Raw genomic sequence first — 15,446 nt, 5'->3', positions numbered from 1 at the left:
CCACCTCGCCCCTGCCTGCCTGCCTGGGGACTGTGATCACTGCTGCCGCCGCATCCCCAGGTGACGCGAGATGTGGAAGACGCTGCAGAGGATTAGAGCCTGGCATCTTCAGCGCTCGCATCGCCGCCGAGTGACTGGGGCCAGCCGCTGTCATGGTCTAACTATTATTTTGATGCTGAGGAGAGCTTGTTTTAATGGTTTTGAAATCTCCTCCCGTTATGGATCTCAGTAAATTGGGGGCGTGGCTGCACCGGTAATGGGAGGTCCTTGCAAGATTACACGGTCGGAAGAGCAGGACTGTCGGAGCACTATAGGAAAGGGAACTTAAAAGCACTCCCATGTTTAAATAAAACATGCATGCCTTTTCATTTCATAGTTGAAGTAGGAGATCGCATACTAACTAGGGGTGTGCAGGGATTTTTTTTTTAAGTGCACACTAACGTGCATGAAAACCTTTTAACATGCACTAAAATGGAAAGAAACGATTTTCATTTTATTTTGAAAACAAAAGTATGGAAAAGAACAGCAATCTTAGAATAACATGAAAAGGAGGCGCAACATACAAATTTAGAGTTGTGATGGATCTTAACTCGTGCTGCCGCTGGAGTATGTGCTAATAGTGCTCATCCCTACTGACATGTTGACACAAGTGGAGTGCAGCCAAAAATGTTCATTTCATGTGTATTTTGTGGCACGTAGGCTCATCTGAATGCCTTCAAAAGTGGCTAAAGTTTCTAAGCAGAGTTTAAAAAAAAAAAAGCTTGAATAAGGTACATTCTCTTGTTATATTTCTGTCCTCCAATTGTAGGTTGATTGGCAAAGAGAATGGGAGACAATTTGTATGGTTTTAAACATTCAGCAAAACCTGTCATAGACAGCATATGCTCCAAAATAATAAGTTTATCTCAAGCAAATTATTGCATGCTGTCAGTGGTGGCTAGTTATATTGCAAAACTGGAAAAACAGGGAAGCTATTGATTTTGAAATACTTGGTAGCGTTCACTGTCTTTCCTATAAATAGGATGCCGTTGACAGGCCGTATCAGTTCTATTTAATACAGACGCCGATAGAGAAATTTTGTACTGGAATAAGTTCTGTAGTAAGTAGACAGATTGTTCAATCAGACAATATTCTAATATGGGTATGGGATGTGGCGCTCTGTGTGCGGTTTTATTTTCATATCTAGACATTTTATATTGCTTAACAAGCATGAATATTCATACATTTTGAACTTTTTTTTTTAAGTGAACGAGACAACTTGTAAACAGCTCAGACAGCTAGGATGTTGTATGTCCTTTATTTAAGTTCCAGTTTATCAAGACACGAGAAGAATGCTCTCTTCCCAGCCGCATACTTCTTTAAAGCTAACTCTTAAATATTTCCTGATTCTTTCTTTAAAGTATTTCCCCTAACACTTGCACCTGTGTGTATGTGTTTGGGTGGTGAGGCCTTTGACCTCTGAGCTCCAGGTTGCATTTCTTTTCTCTGTACAATTCTCTTCTGACCTGCAGTCCATCTGTTGTGCTCATAGGCCTCTCCTCAGCATACCTTGAGGTGCTTTTTAGGACGTACACAGCTGGGAGCTAGCCGGAGACTGCAGCATGCATTTCATGTGTGATCTAACCTCCTCCTCTCTTGGACTGAATGGCCAGCATTGTAAAGTGCTGTATTGCTTAACTTTTCTGCTGGCCACCTGGATAAACTGTACCATTAGTGACATGCAAGAGAGGGATTTCCTGTGCATGTTTTAGACATTAAATTAGGAGTCCACAAAATGTTTATGGTATTAATCTTGAACAGCAGGAAAGCAAAGTCTTTGAGGGTCCATGGTAATAATGAAATGAATGTTTTGTACGCTGTAGTAAAATGTCTTAATCCGTTTGTTTACTTACATCTGAGCATATAATTAAAAGCAGATGTTTCATTAAGCTATTCTATATTTATCTTTTCTCAGCTGTAGAAAAGAAAGCAGTTGAATTGCTTAAAGTGAAACATGGCATATCTGCAGGAAAGAGCTGGACCTCTGGGCAGTCTCGTCTAAGGGAACAGGCACCATAACCATTTCATCCTTCAGAAAACAGGATCTCCATGTAGAGAAGAGATACAAGGTTAGAAACTCTATAAATATATATATATATATAGATTTCAGATAAATCAGGTGATGCAGAACATCTTTATTTAATTTTAGTTTTGAGGGGTTTTCCATACGTTCAGAACTAAAAACGTGTGGTTTCCTAGGGCTGTAATGTTAATCTGAAGACTAGGCAGAATAATAGGAAACAGTGACTAGCTGGGCCTTCAGGAGGAAGGGTGACATAATAAACCAAGAACACTAGTAGAATGTACCAAAGCTTTGGTTGCCATCTACTAATTTTTATTTTTTTTTTAGTGCTTTCTAGCATGTCTGAAAAGCACCCCTGATATTTGTCTATCTTTGTCTGACCATCTAGATGTACGATAAGGTTTTTAAAAATCTTCTTATAAAACTTAAGATTTGTAGCTCCATTAAGAGTAACTCGGTAAGTCCAAAAGAAGAATGTAAGCAGTCATTGGTGCATTTGTCTGCCCACAGGGAGTCTTGCATTATGAAACCCAAATCTCCACCCACTCTTCATATAGGAGTACAACCTGGAGAAATAAGCAGGGCTGCTTAAATTACAGAGTTCTTTGAATGGTAAGTATTTTTTTTTTCTTTTGTTTTTGATCTTGTAGCTTCCTCCTGCTCCTTTGATCTTCCAGCACAGTTGGAGTCGGTGCTGGGATCTCCTCCCCCCTGCAAAGCTCACTTTAATCTATTGATTGCGCAGCGGCATTCCTCAGCCAGACGCCGTGCACCAGGGCTCTTCTGGAACCCAGCAATGATGGGCCTCGAATCCAGCCATTTTATTTAAGGTGCTTACATTCTGCCTAATTATTTATTTTATTTATTTAGATTTTTTCTATACCGGCATTCGTGAAAAAAATCACATCAAGCCGGTTTACAATAAACAGTGGGGTGATAACCGGAACAGAGAACGAGATAATATGTACTAAACATACAGTAGATGCAGTTACAATAAAACAAGGAGGCGTACAACTAGGAGCTAGAAGGAGAGAAGATAGTAACTTTAACATAGTATATTAACCCGTAAAATGGTAGAATTTCCAAGAAGGGAAGTGGGTGATTTACAATGAATTGTTCAGTTCACATAGATGTAGTTTTTAACAAGATGGAAGAGATCAGAAGTAATGAAATTCTGGATGTTGGTAATGCTTAAGGTTGGTTGCAAAATTTGTTGTAAAATGAAAGTTGTTGCTTGGAGGTGGTTTGTCGGAAAATATTGGGTTTAATCTGAGTCTGGGAAGGCTTGTTTGAAAAGCCACGTTTTTTGAGTCTTTTCCTGAATGTCGGGAAGCAGGGTTCCTGTCTTAGCTCCGTTGGGATGGAGTTCCAGAGAGTGGGTCCTGCTGTGGAGAGAGCCCTGTCTCTGTAAGTAATGTGGAGGGAAGTTTTGGAATGAGGTACCTGAAGAGAATCTTTGTAGTACTCTCTTATGGGTCTGGAGGATGTATGCTTTATGAAAGGGATTTGTAGGTTGAGAGGAGCGATTTGTTGGATAGCTTTGTAAATTATGGTGATTGACTTATATAGTATTCTGAAATGGATTGGCAGCCAGTGTAAATCTTTAAGGATTGGGGAGATGTGCGCTCTTCTCCTTGTGTTTGTTAGAAATTACTACAGCTCTAGGCAGATACAAGTATGATAATTTTGTTTTCTGTTTTAATGTTGACGCAAATACAATAAAATCAAGATACAATGAAACAAGATAAAACGCAACAGTATGTAAAACAGTAAAATGACAGCAGTGTATAGCTCAGTCCGCTCAAACATCAGAAAAAAATCCAGGTTAAAATAAAAATGCGTTTTTAACATCTTAAAAAAAAAAAAAAAAAAAAAAAGATTCGATGCAAGTGCATAGCTGCAGTGATTCTGGTAGGGAATTCCATAGCTCGGGTGTTGCAGTAGAGAATGCTCTCTGCCTAGCAGAGCAGGTAGATGGGATGTGAAACAGGCCTCTTAGAGAGGATCTGAGAAATCTGGAGGCATTGTGAAGATGCAGCGTAGAGTTCATCCCTGGGAGAGCCTCTGAGCTTCTCATTCTCTGCCCTAAACAAGCAATTTTGTACAGGGTTCTCTAGTATACGGGAATCCAGTGCAGCTCTTTCAGCACCGGTCCGGTAGTGGTCACTCTCTTACATGATGGCTATGATTTCTTGGCCCCCCCCAACCAAACAAAAGCTGTGAATGCAGCATCTCCTGAGCCGTGGAGCAGAACCACTGTTAGCCTGGTACAATAACTTCAGGTTTTGTGTGCAGGCCGGTCATAGTCCTGGAAGTTTATGTTGTTCAAGTTGGTCTGTGGCCATCACAAAATATAAGAAAACTTTGCCAAAAGTACATTGAACCCTTTACTGCCCTGTGTAATGTGGAAGTACGCCTGATTTTGGCTACTTTATATTTATTTGATATATATTCCACATTTCAGTCACTTCAGAGTGTATTGCACTCAGATACTGTAGGTATTTCCCTATCCCAGAGGGCTTATAATCTGAGTTTTGTACCTGACTCAAAGGAGGATGGAGTGAATTGCCCACAGTCACAAGGAAGCAGTAGTGGGATTTGAACCCTGGCTTCCCTGGTTCACAGCCTGCCACTCTACTCTCTGGTGGTAGCGTTAGTAAGAGGAGTTTAAATATTGCTGCCTGTTTGTTCTTTGCATTTCTTCTATTTGTTTGCAGGTTTAAATTTGTTATGGAAAATTTGATGGTTTTAGGCCACTAGTGCCATACTGTAGTGGCAGACATAATCTTGGTATGCAAATTGAAGTAGCAAACTCAGCCGCTAAACAGGAAACGGCTCAGCAATTCTGCTTATCTTTGCGTCTGAGATTTTAAATAAATGTTTATAATTTTTCAGATTTTCTATCAGTCCTGGTTGTCTCTTTCAATGTAGGTAGTGCCTTTCTATAAATCTACTTCTCCACCCTTAGTCTGCACATGTTCAGAAGCAAAGTAGCAAATTTTTGTTCCCAAATTACTGCCCATCTAGCCATGAAGAGTGGGAGCTGACGAGACTTGACTTAATAGCTCTGTTTTTTGATTATTTTTTGGTTTTGATCTTCGTTAACATGATGTGAAACATGGGAAGAACGATGTTCTTAAATATATTACTAAGTTCTTACCATTGACTACTATGCAGGCTGCAGACCCACCAAGGTTAGACGGTATGAACTGTTAAAGCAGTTAAAGGCCAGTGTCTTGGGATTCCTATGAAGCTGAGTATTTTGAGGTAGAATATGATGGTGGGGGAAGAGTGGAGGCTTGTGTGAATGAATAATGAGTAATTTAGAGGTGGGATGTGGTAAGGGAGCAGCAGGGGAACGAGGCCTGTGGACCAGACTTCCAAGACTGATACCACAGTGACTCTTTTTCTTGGTGCACGTGATATGTAAGACACGAGCCCTGCCTCAGAGCTCGAGGTAGCAAAGTCACTGCATAGTGGAAACTGATTTTGTCCATCATATTTCAAATTGCACTCGGTGCTGTTAAATAAGCAATTTCCAACCAAAGGACAGGTACAAAACTTAGATTGTAAGCCCTCTGGGGATAGAGAAATACCTACAGTACCTGAATGTAAACCGATGTGATATCTCAGATCGAATGTTGGAATATAAAAATAATAAAAATAAAATTAAAAAAAAAGAGTAATGTCTGGCTTTAACTGCCGCATAGTATTTACCCTTAGCTGTTAATTCCAGCCACAAGCCTTTTTCTTCCAAATCTGTTCATGTTTTAAAAGCTGCTCATAGAAGAAAACTTAGTTGTCTTCAAAGAAATAGTGAATTGCGAGCATTTTTAGGCTGGTCCAGTTCATTCTGCTTGCAGCTTTAAATCTGAACTAGCTTCATAGGGGATAATAAATGTTTGTATCTGCATTGATTATCCATGTAACAGTTATACTGTAAGTGCTGCTGCTACTTTATTTTTTAATGCACTGGGTATATGGTTGCTTTTGGGAATCCATTGGAATCAAGAGTTTGATTTAATGTGGGTTTTTTTTTTTTTTTTGAAGTCTTCTTTCATGAAATGTAAAGGTTCCCGAATCTTCATAGAGCAGAAGCAGTGATGAAGACTATTATTCGTTTGCTAGGTATTTATTCCATTTTGGAAGGATTTCCAAAGAATTTACTTCTCCAATAACCTCAAGGGGAGCGAACTTCACTTTGTCAGGCCTGAAGATGCTCAGCAGGTAAGGCAGATGCCCCTGTATTTATTTATTTATTAAATATTTTTTGCCTATGACGTGCTAGGTGAATTACAATATTTAAAATCAAAATATAGAATAAAATACAAACTAAAACAGAGCCCACAATTAAAATACATATGGCTTGCTATTATCTCCCCCTTCGAGTCTATCCAGAAATACCAGAAGGCTCTTAAGCTTCCAAACTTTTTTTTTTCATGAATTTAAAGTTTCCTTTTCTTTTTCTCAGACTGCTTATGCAGCATTGCAGTATAAATTCAATCAGAAGTGGCCGGTTTGGAACTTTTTTTTTTTTACTAAAATAAAAGAACAGGAAGTGTTGCAGTAGTCTTGTTTTCGATGACAGCTGTGAGCCCATCTATCAGACATGTCCGCAGTCAGCATTGACGTGTTAAGTGGATGGGCGGAGAGAACATGCCATACTGGGTCAGACTGAGGTCCATCAAGCCCAGCATCCTGTTTCCAACAGTGGCCAATCCAGGCTACAAGTACCTGGCAATTACCCAAAAACTAAGTCTATTCCATGTTATCGTTGCTAGTAATAGCAGTGATTATTATCTAAGTCAACTTAATTAATAGCAGGAAATGGACTTCTCCTCCAAGAACTTATCCAATCCTTTCTTAAACACAGCTATACTAACTGCACCAAGCACATCCTCTGGCAACAAATTCCAGAGTTCAGTTGTGCATTGAATGAAAGAACTTTCTCCGATTAGTTTTAAATGTGCCCCATGCTAACTTCAAGGAGTGCTCCCTAGTCTTTCTATTATCAGAAAGAGTAAATAACAGATTCACATTTACCTGTTCTAGACCTCTCATGATCTTAAAGACCTCTATCATTTATCCATTCCCCACAAAGTTGAACTTCCTTGTGTGTAATCGTTCCCTTATTGCATCACATTTATTCTCTCCTTTTGCTCCCTGTCCACAACCTTGTTCAATTGTTCTCAATTTAAATCAGTGGCGAGTTATTATTTAAAGGGTGTAAAACCTCAGACCTGCACTTAAGGTCCCGAGCAATTTCCTGTTCAATTGTTAAAGTTTTATTCTAATACCAACTGTTTTAATCGTTATATGTAAAGTCTTTGTAGACTCACTTTCTAACTGTTTCTTGTAAAGCCGTGGACAGTTTGTAAACCCTGGCCGATTATCCGTTCTGTGTAAACCGGATTGATTTGTATCTCATACAGGAATTTCGGTATATAAAAATTAAAAATAAATATCATATCCCCCCTCAGCCGTCTCTTCTCCAAGCTGAACAGCCCTAACCTCTTCAGCCTTTCCTCATAGGGGAGCCGTTCCATCCCCTTTATCATTTTGGTTGCTCTTCTCTGTACCTTCTCCATCGCAATTATATCTTTTTTGAGATGCGGCGACCAGAATTGTACACAGTATTCAAGGTGCGGTCTCACCATGGAGCGATACAGAGGCATTATGACATTTTCCGTTTTATTCACCATTCCCTTCCTAATAATTCCTAACATTGTTTGCTTTTTTGACTGCTGTAGCAAACTGAGCTGACGATTTCAATGTGTTATCCACTATGACACCTAGATCTCTTTCTTGGGTTGTAGCTTCTAATATGGAACCTAACATCGTGTAACTACAGCAAGGGTTATTTTTCCCAATATGCATCACCTTGCACTTATCCACATTAAATTTCATCTGCCACTTGGATGCCCAATCTTCCAGTCTTGCAAGGTGGTCCTGTAATTTATCACAATCTGCTTGTGATTTAACTACTCTGAATAATTTTGTATCATCCCCAAATTTGATTACCTCACTTACCCTATTCCTTTCCAGATGCTTTTCAATATATTTATAAATGAACGGTCCAAGTACAGATCCCTGAGGCATTCTGCTGTTTACCCTTTTCCACTGAGAAAACTGACCATTTAATCCTACTCTTTCCTGTGTTTTATGAGGGACTTTGTCAAATGTATTCTGAAAATCCAAATAAACTACATTTACCAGTTCACCTTTATCCACATGTTTATTAACCCCTTCAAAAAAATCAAGCAGATTTGTGAGGCAAGACTTCCCTTGGGTAAATCCATGCTGGCTGTGTTCCATTAAACCATGTTTTTCTATATGCTCTGTGATTTTGATCTTTAGAATAGTTTCCACTATTTTCCCGGCACTGAAGTCAGGCTTACTGTCTATAGTTTCCCGGATCACCCTTGGAGGCCTTTTTAAATATCGGGGTTACGTTATCCACCTTACAGTCTTCAGGTACAATGGATGATTTTAATGATAGGTTACAAATTTTAACTAATAGATCTGAAATTTCATTTTTGAATTACTTCAGAACCCTGGGGTGTATACCATCCGGTCCAGGTGATTTGCTACTCTTTAGCTTGTCTATCTGGCCTACTACATCTTCCAGGTTAACAGTGATTTGGTTCAGTTCATCTGAATCATCACCCTTGAAAGCCATCTCTGGAACTGGCATCTTCCCAACATCCTCAATAGTAAACAAAGAAGCAAAGAATTAATTTATTCTTTCTGCAATGGCTTTATCTTCCCTAACAGCCCCTTTAACCACTCTGTCATCTAACGGTCCAGCCAACTCCCTCACAGGTTTCTTGCTTCTGGTATATTTCTAAAAGTTTTTATTATGAGTTTTTGCCTCTATGGCCAACTTCATTTCAAATTCTCTTAGCCTGCTTTATCAATGTTTTACACTTACCTTGACAACTCTTATGCCTTTTCCTAATTTCTTCAGATGGTCACATGACTGATCCCACTATCATGAGTGACAGTGTTCCACCACCAACCCGTCCAGTTTCTACCACTCTTCCAAACACATCCTCCCTGCTGCTGTCACTCTCCTGCCCTGTGTTTTCACCACTACTGCTGGCGGTCTTTCCTGCCTGACCCTGTCCAGCTGTAGCTAGTACAGTTTGGCTTAGGTAAAACCACGGGACTTGCTGGGGCCACGGGAGGCTGAGTGCAGCAACTGGTAAGCGGCTTGTGGGGTGAGCTGGAGAAGAAAATAAGGCTACACTGCAGGTTAGGGACACTGAGCAGACAGGAAAAAGAAGAGAGGAAGCAGATTCACATGGGGAGGGGGAGAGTAGAACAAGGTGATGGGAGGAGAGAAAGCATAGATTGGGGGTCAGGTCTATACACAATTAGCCAGATAGACCTTTGGGTTTTCCACCTCTTAACTCTTGTGGAAGGAAAGCAGCATGAAGTGAACCTTCATAGTGGGGATTTGTCAGATACATCTTAACGACCTGGGCTAGCCATTATTGGAGAAGGGATGCTGGGGTCGTTGGAACAGTGGACCCACACAGCACGGTGTTTCTTACAGTCCTATGAGGAAAAGTTGAGAAAAGGAAAAATCTTAGGAGGGAAGAGAAACAGGGCAAGGGGGAAGAAAATACCAAAAATGCAGGGGGGAAAAGAAGAAATTAAAGATTCAAATGAGAATGCTAAAAGGCCTCTTAATTGTAGATGCAAATATATTATGGGATTTGGTGCCCCAGGACCTTCCAGAGGGGGGTAATTGCATGACATTAAAAAAAACCAAAACATTTGAAGGCCTGGATCTTAGAGCAAGCATCTGCTAAATATCACTGAGCCAGCGATGTCAGTCAGGTGTATGAAACTATGGCTTGATCAATAGATTTTATTTATGAGAAAGGTGGGATTGGAGGATGGAATGGTGGTTGGCTTTTAGCTGGATTGACGTATGCTGAAGATCTTGTCTGATTTAGATTGGGTTTCTGAATATAATGTATTTTCGTTTGCTGGAAAGCGGATTATCAAATATTAATAAATGTGCAGCAATTTGGGCTTTCCGGAGCACATCAAGTAAAAGCAGCAGGTTGAGTACAAGTTAATCTTGTTTGCAGTGACAGTCGCTAGCCATAAAGTTTGCCTGCAGGATTTTCTAAGCCATTTGCTTTTATTAAATTCATCCTGGTCTTATATTTGAAAATGGTTTAACCTCTTACAGCCACCATCTGTGTGAACCAGGCCGAGGCACCAAGTATCCAAAGTGTCATTTAAAATTTGGAAGCTGAGAGCTACTTTTCAGTCAGTAATGTAGGGCAGGCAATGTTTGAACGAGATTTGTTTAAAGCAGAAGCACTTTTTGGCTGGGAGCCCCTCCTGCATTCAGAAATGTTTAAGTGAAACCTGTGGTATAGTAGGGTGGCATGGTAGGAATTTGGAGAATGCTGTGCATGTTGAACTTCAGTTCAGTGACTGGGTCTTGCCCACATGTTTTTGACTCCAAGTCTGTGTTTTTATAACACAGTCTCCCAGTGAGATACTTCTGCTGTTTAAGGAGTACAGTTTCTCATTTAGGAAGTAAAGCTCTTTTGGAATTTTATAACCATTAGCTGTTAAACGTAAACCAATTTCTTTTGTGTTAGGAAGTCACTCACTAAGCTAGAATACCCGCCGGGAAGAACCGTGCAAGAAGTTAGAAATACTCAAGGCAGGTCGTAACAGTTTCCCTATATTTTCTCTAGAAGTCTTTCTGTTGAAGGGGATATTGACAGTTTGGCGATTATTTGTTTACTAAAGATATTTAAATTGGAGAGCAAAATTATCCTGTCCTAAAGAAGTTCCTTTTCAGATGCTGCTGTATCTGTAGAGTAAGCTTGTATTTCTGCTGTTGCACCAGACATAAACAAATATCAGATGTCGAAGTGTCATGATCCCAGAATTCAATGTCTACATTTGTACTGAAAAGTGGAAAGAAATGCAAGACATACAAACATTGCCTTCTCATTTTTATCAGAGGTCATGCCATTAACTATGGCTGCACCCTGATTGCCTTTTGGATAACGGGTAGATGAGCAGTTTCGGCACACAGCCCAGCATTTTCTCTCACTTCACTTAACTGCTGAACTGGAGCTTTGTTTTTAACTTTCTCTATTTTTTTAATGGTCAAGGGAAAGTTTTTTTTTTTTCATTTCCCTTTCAGCTGCTGCCTCATTACAAAAAAATCTTTCTATAAATTACATTTATTGAAAAGAATTCGGCCTTTTCTTTTCTTAAAAGATTATCGTACAGTATTGCAATCGTTAATCTTTTCAGGTATGGATTATTGTAACGCCTTACTTTTAGGTTTACCTGATTCAGTTCTGTATCCATTACAAATGATACAAAACTCCGCTGCTCGGGTGCTAGTAGGTATTTCACGCCGTACCCATATTACACCAGTTCTACTTTCACTTCATTGATTACCAATTAAATACCGAATTCAATTTAAAGTCTTATCAATTATCCATTCTCTCATCTACAATACTTCTTCTACTTGGTTATGTACTAATCTTCGCATATATAAACCTGCCAGACATCTCAGATCTCTCTCAAAAAACTTATTAGATATCCCTACTGTTAAATCAGCAAAACTTGAACTTACCAGAAAAAGAGCATTCTCAGTGGCAGGTCCTGTTTTATGGAATTCACTTCCAGATCACATTCGTCTCACTTCATCAATACAACAGTTCAAAAAACTATTGAAAACATACTTATTTCAGAAAGCATACACCTTAACTATTTCATAAACTCAATACTTATTCACTTCAACTGTTCTCTCTTCTTTCAGAAACATTCACACCATATAATATTTACTTTCTGCTAATATCCTTTGAAAAAAATAGCTGGATATGAATATATACTGCACTATGTTAGCTTTTAATTGTTTTATTTTTGTTTTTATTTTGTCAAGTTCATTTATTGTGTATGTTTGGTTGTAAACCGTTTTGATTAATTCTTTTGAATTGTAAAAGCCGTATATAAACATTTTTAAATAAATAAATAAATAAATTACTGTCCTAATTTTTGCATAGAATTAGGCAGTGCAACTCCAGCAGTAATTGCTTTTAGTTGATTGTGGGTGAGCATTTATTGCTCATTTGTATGCTTGAATTACCATTTCCTTGTAAATCCTGTATTGACTGGTTAAATATGCCTCAATGTCTTGCTAGTTTCAGGCATTGGGTTAACAGTGCAAATTTTGAGAAGTCATGCAACTACTGAAGATAGGTGCTTCAGAATTCCATTAAAAGGCCCTGTATGCAGTGTCTTAGTCATAGTAACAAACCTTTAACTTTTTTGGCCTTTGTTTAACTAAAGCCCCTATTTTGTTCCAATGTTGACTTCAGTTATGATGCAATATTACAGCTTTCAGTATCTGCATCTCCTCAACCAGCCTGAAAGAGCTGTGTTTTAACTCCCACAGCTAACTATGGTGCTATATAACCTCTAGAAAGTTGCTTATTCATGTACGCAAAACCCTTCTCCCTGTTACAATCTCAGCTGCCGGCAACTTCCCTCCCACCTGCAGCCCAATAGAAAAGGTTCAGCAGAGCCTCCAGCACTTACCCCTTCCGCCCATGGACCTACATTAAAAGGCCCTGTGGGGCCGCTGGCACAACCCCTCCTGGCTCCTGCCCACGGCAAAACAATGAAAGCAGCTGCCGGCACCGTTGACTCTCATACTGCCTGTGGCACTCTCCTCCTGGCCACAATACAACACAAAGTGGAGCCACCAGCACCTTTCCACCTGCCTGGGTGTGAACCTGAAAAGGATCAGCGGGGCCACTGGCACACGCCTCTTAGCTCCAACCTGGGGCAAAACAAGTAAAGCAGCCGCTGGCATTGCCAACTCACCTCCCACCCACGGCACCTCTCCTCTCAGTGGGGCCACCAGTACTTCTCCTTCCCCCAGGGCAATAAGTAAAGACCACTGGTGCACCTCCTCTCCCATCTGCAACAAAACAAGAGTCCCAAGGGGGACATAGGTGTGCTGAAGCAGAGGCCAGAAGAATATTTGAGAGTAAGAGCCTGTGTGTGTTAGAAAGAGAGTCAGTGTTTGTGTGTGAGTGAGAACCTGTATGTGTGGTGTGCGTCTAAGAGGGAGTGTGCATATGTGAGAGTTTGTGAGAGAGTGTAAATGTGTGTGTAAGAGAGGATAAAGTGTGAACCTTTCTTCTTCCCCCCCCACTAATCCATGACTATCTAAGATGACAGGAAATCAAAAGTTCCCAGGTATTGCGTCCTGGAAGCTTTTTTTTTTTTACCTCTATTTGTTTGAATGATTGAACCTTATTTGATATGTGTACTATCTTAAAATATTTTGATATTTGGTAAATAAAATTTTTTTAATGAGCTAATTATTGGATGTTCTTTTCAGCAGCTCTTTTGAAATATTTATGAATCATATTGAAATGTGTGTTAAACTATTAAGATGTTTTATATTTCTTGACCTTATTGTTTTGTGAGGAATGGTGATAGCTTGTGGCTTCCAACTGCACATTTTTCTTTATACTGTATGGTCTCTATTTGGTGAGGATCTGTCTGCGTTGCATGGGAGACCTAGCTGTGGTGTTCTGCTAGTGTATACTTTCTATGTAGGGATCTATAGCAGCCTGCCTTGTTCTGTTCCCTAATAGGAGGTGTATTGTTTTAGGGCCTGATGTAATATTTTCTTAGGATTTTTACGTTTTGAGTGCTGGTAGTGTTTTCTTTTGGGAGGTTTATTATACTGTAATTGTAATTCAGTTTATGCATGGCTTAGCCAAGCCCACACCAAACACGTTATAATAGACCTAATACCATATGGGTTCCAAATACCTTTTACATAATTTTGTTTGGCAGCGTAGCAGTGCAGGTAAATATATTTTGGAAGACTTAAAAATAAGACTGAACTTTGAATGTCTTTTTCCATGTAAAATCAGTTATAACTGCATAATTTTAATTGTGTGTGAGGGAAGGAGTCATGCAAGGCTGTAAGCTTTGCCGAGGGCACTTCATACCCTTGTACCAGCCCTGAGATGGGTAAAGGGGTGTCATATTAGGTAAAAAAAAAAACCCCTCACAAGATAGTGAGAAGAAGTTGGTGCTTGGTTACATGGAGCTAATGTTGTGTTCCATCGGGGGGACTACATTTCACATTCATTTTCAAGACATGAAAGAAATGACTTATAAACTAAGTGGTTTTATTTACATATAAGATAAAAATCTCAAAAAATGTTCAGTGTATGTATAGAGCACAGCGGTATTTGGCTTGCTAGTGAGTTTGAACCTGAAAATGGTCCTTCCCCACGAGGAGCAGGGCTATAGAAATGTACGTGAAGGGTGGAGGCAGGGTGGCCAGGAAGTGCTTAAACATTGCAGGAGCCTAATGTTTTGCATTCTCTTTGGTTTTTGAAGAAGAGCTGCTCCCTAACTGGTTTATCCCCATTCCTGTTATCACTTTTTCTTTTTACTTGATGGTTTCCTCCTGCTTTTTGTGCCTCCATCAGGCAGAACCAGGGATTCCCTGCTCCCATGAGCTTTTATTTGCCACTTAGGGGGAGGGGGGACTGTGGTCCGAGTCTCATGAGTGGACCTTGACAGGAGCAGCTCCTGCTCTCTGAAATGCTCTTCCAGGGGAGGTGGGAAAAAGCTTGGCTTTGGATTCTGCTACCAACTCCCCTGACTTATATAATTTTCCTGAGATAATGAACAAACCTGTTAATACCAGGGTGACAAAATACTTTCCCAATATCCGTATAAAATGTGGGCAAGAACATAAGAAAATGCCATACTGGGTCAGACCAAGGGTCCATCAAGCCCAGCATCCTGTTTCCAACAGTGGCCAGTCCAGGCCATCATATCCCATGGGATTAGGATCCTGTATCTTATATGGGTCTCACTTTCTTCTTTCTGTTTCTTGCTTTGGGGGGGGGGGGGGGGGGTTGGGGGTTATGTGCTTTTTCACCTGGATTGGCCACTGTTGGAAACAGGATGCTGGGCCTGATGGTCCCTTGGTCTGACCCAGCATGGCACCTTCTTATGTTCTTAATTCTAAATCTCATTTTATGTATTTTCTCTGCTGCAGGCATGCAGTCTTTATATGGAGGTGTTTTGCATTTAGATTTATCACCCATTACTCTCTGGGAGGTCTATATCTGCTGTGGGTCACAGTATCTTTGTGTCCATGTGCGCTTATTGCTATTGTGATAATTCTTTTCTAAAGGTGGGTAATAAATAAACTACTTGTAGGCTTTTCCCTTATTTGTAGTCTTGCCTTATTGCAGTGATAGGACCATTCCTTCCTCTCTCTCCGCTCCCTCCCACCCCCTTGGGAGTTGTGAATGTGGCCTTTGCAGCGTCCCCAGCTGGCCCTGGGAAA

The 15,446-nt window shown here is 40.1% G+C and overlaps 1 protein-coding gene across 12 annotated transcripts in view; it reads left to right on the top strand.

Annotated features, from left to right (window-relative positions):
• The window catches only part of EPN2 (epsin 2), a 79,359-nt gene that overhangs the window by 22,244 nt on the left and 41,669 nt on the right, over positions 1-15,446 (top strand). For 7 of the 12 annotated variants that reach the window (XM_029576367.1, XM_029576364.1, XM_029576366.1 and 4 more), the window contains exons 2-4: positions 1,955-2,108; positions 2,573-2,674; positions 6,113-6,289. The exons of 1 other annotated variant lie outside the window; for it this stretch is intronic. The gene's annotated coding sequence lies outside the window, so the exon portion shown is untranslated. Of the gene's footprint in view, positions 1-1,954; positions 2,109-2,572; positions 2,675-2,807; positions 2,893-6,112; positions 6,290-15,446 lie in introns of all 12 variants that reach the window. 4 more of the 12 variants (XM_029576359.1, XM_029576357.1, XM_029576360.1 and 1 more) reach the window with 4 other exon arrangements.

Source organism: Rhinatrema bivittatum, chromosome 14 (assembly GCF_901001135.1).
Source record: "Rhinatrema bivittatum chromosome 14, aRhiBiv1.1, whole genome shotgun sequence".
NCBI classification, from domain to species: Eukaryota; Metazoa; Chordata; class Amphibia; order Gymnophiona; family Rhinatrematidae; genus Rhinatrema; species Rhinatrema bivittatum.
This window is presented reverse-complemented; position numbering and strand designations above follow the sequence as displayed.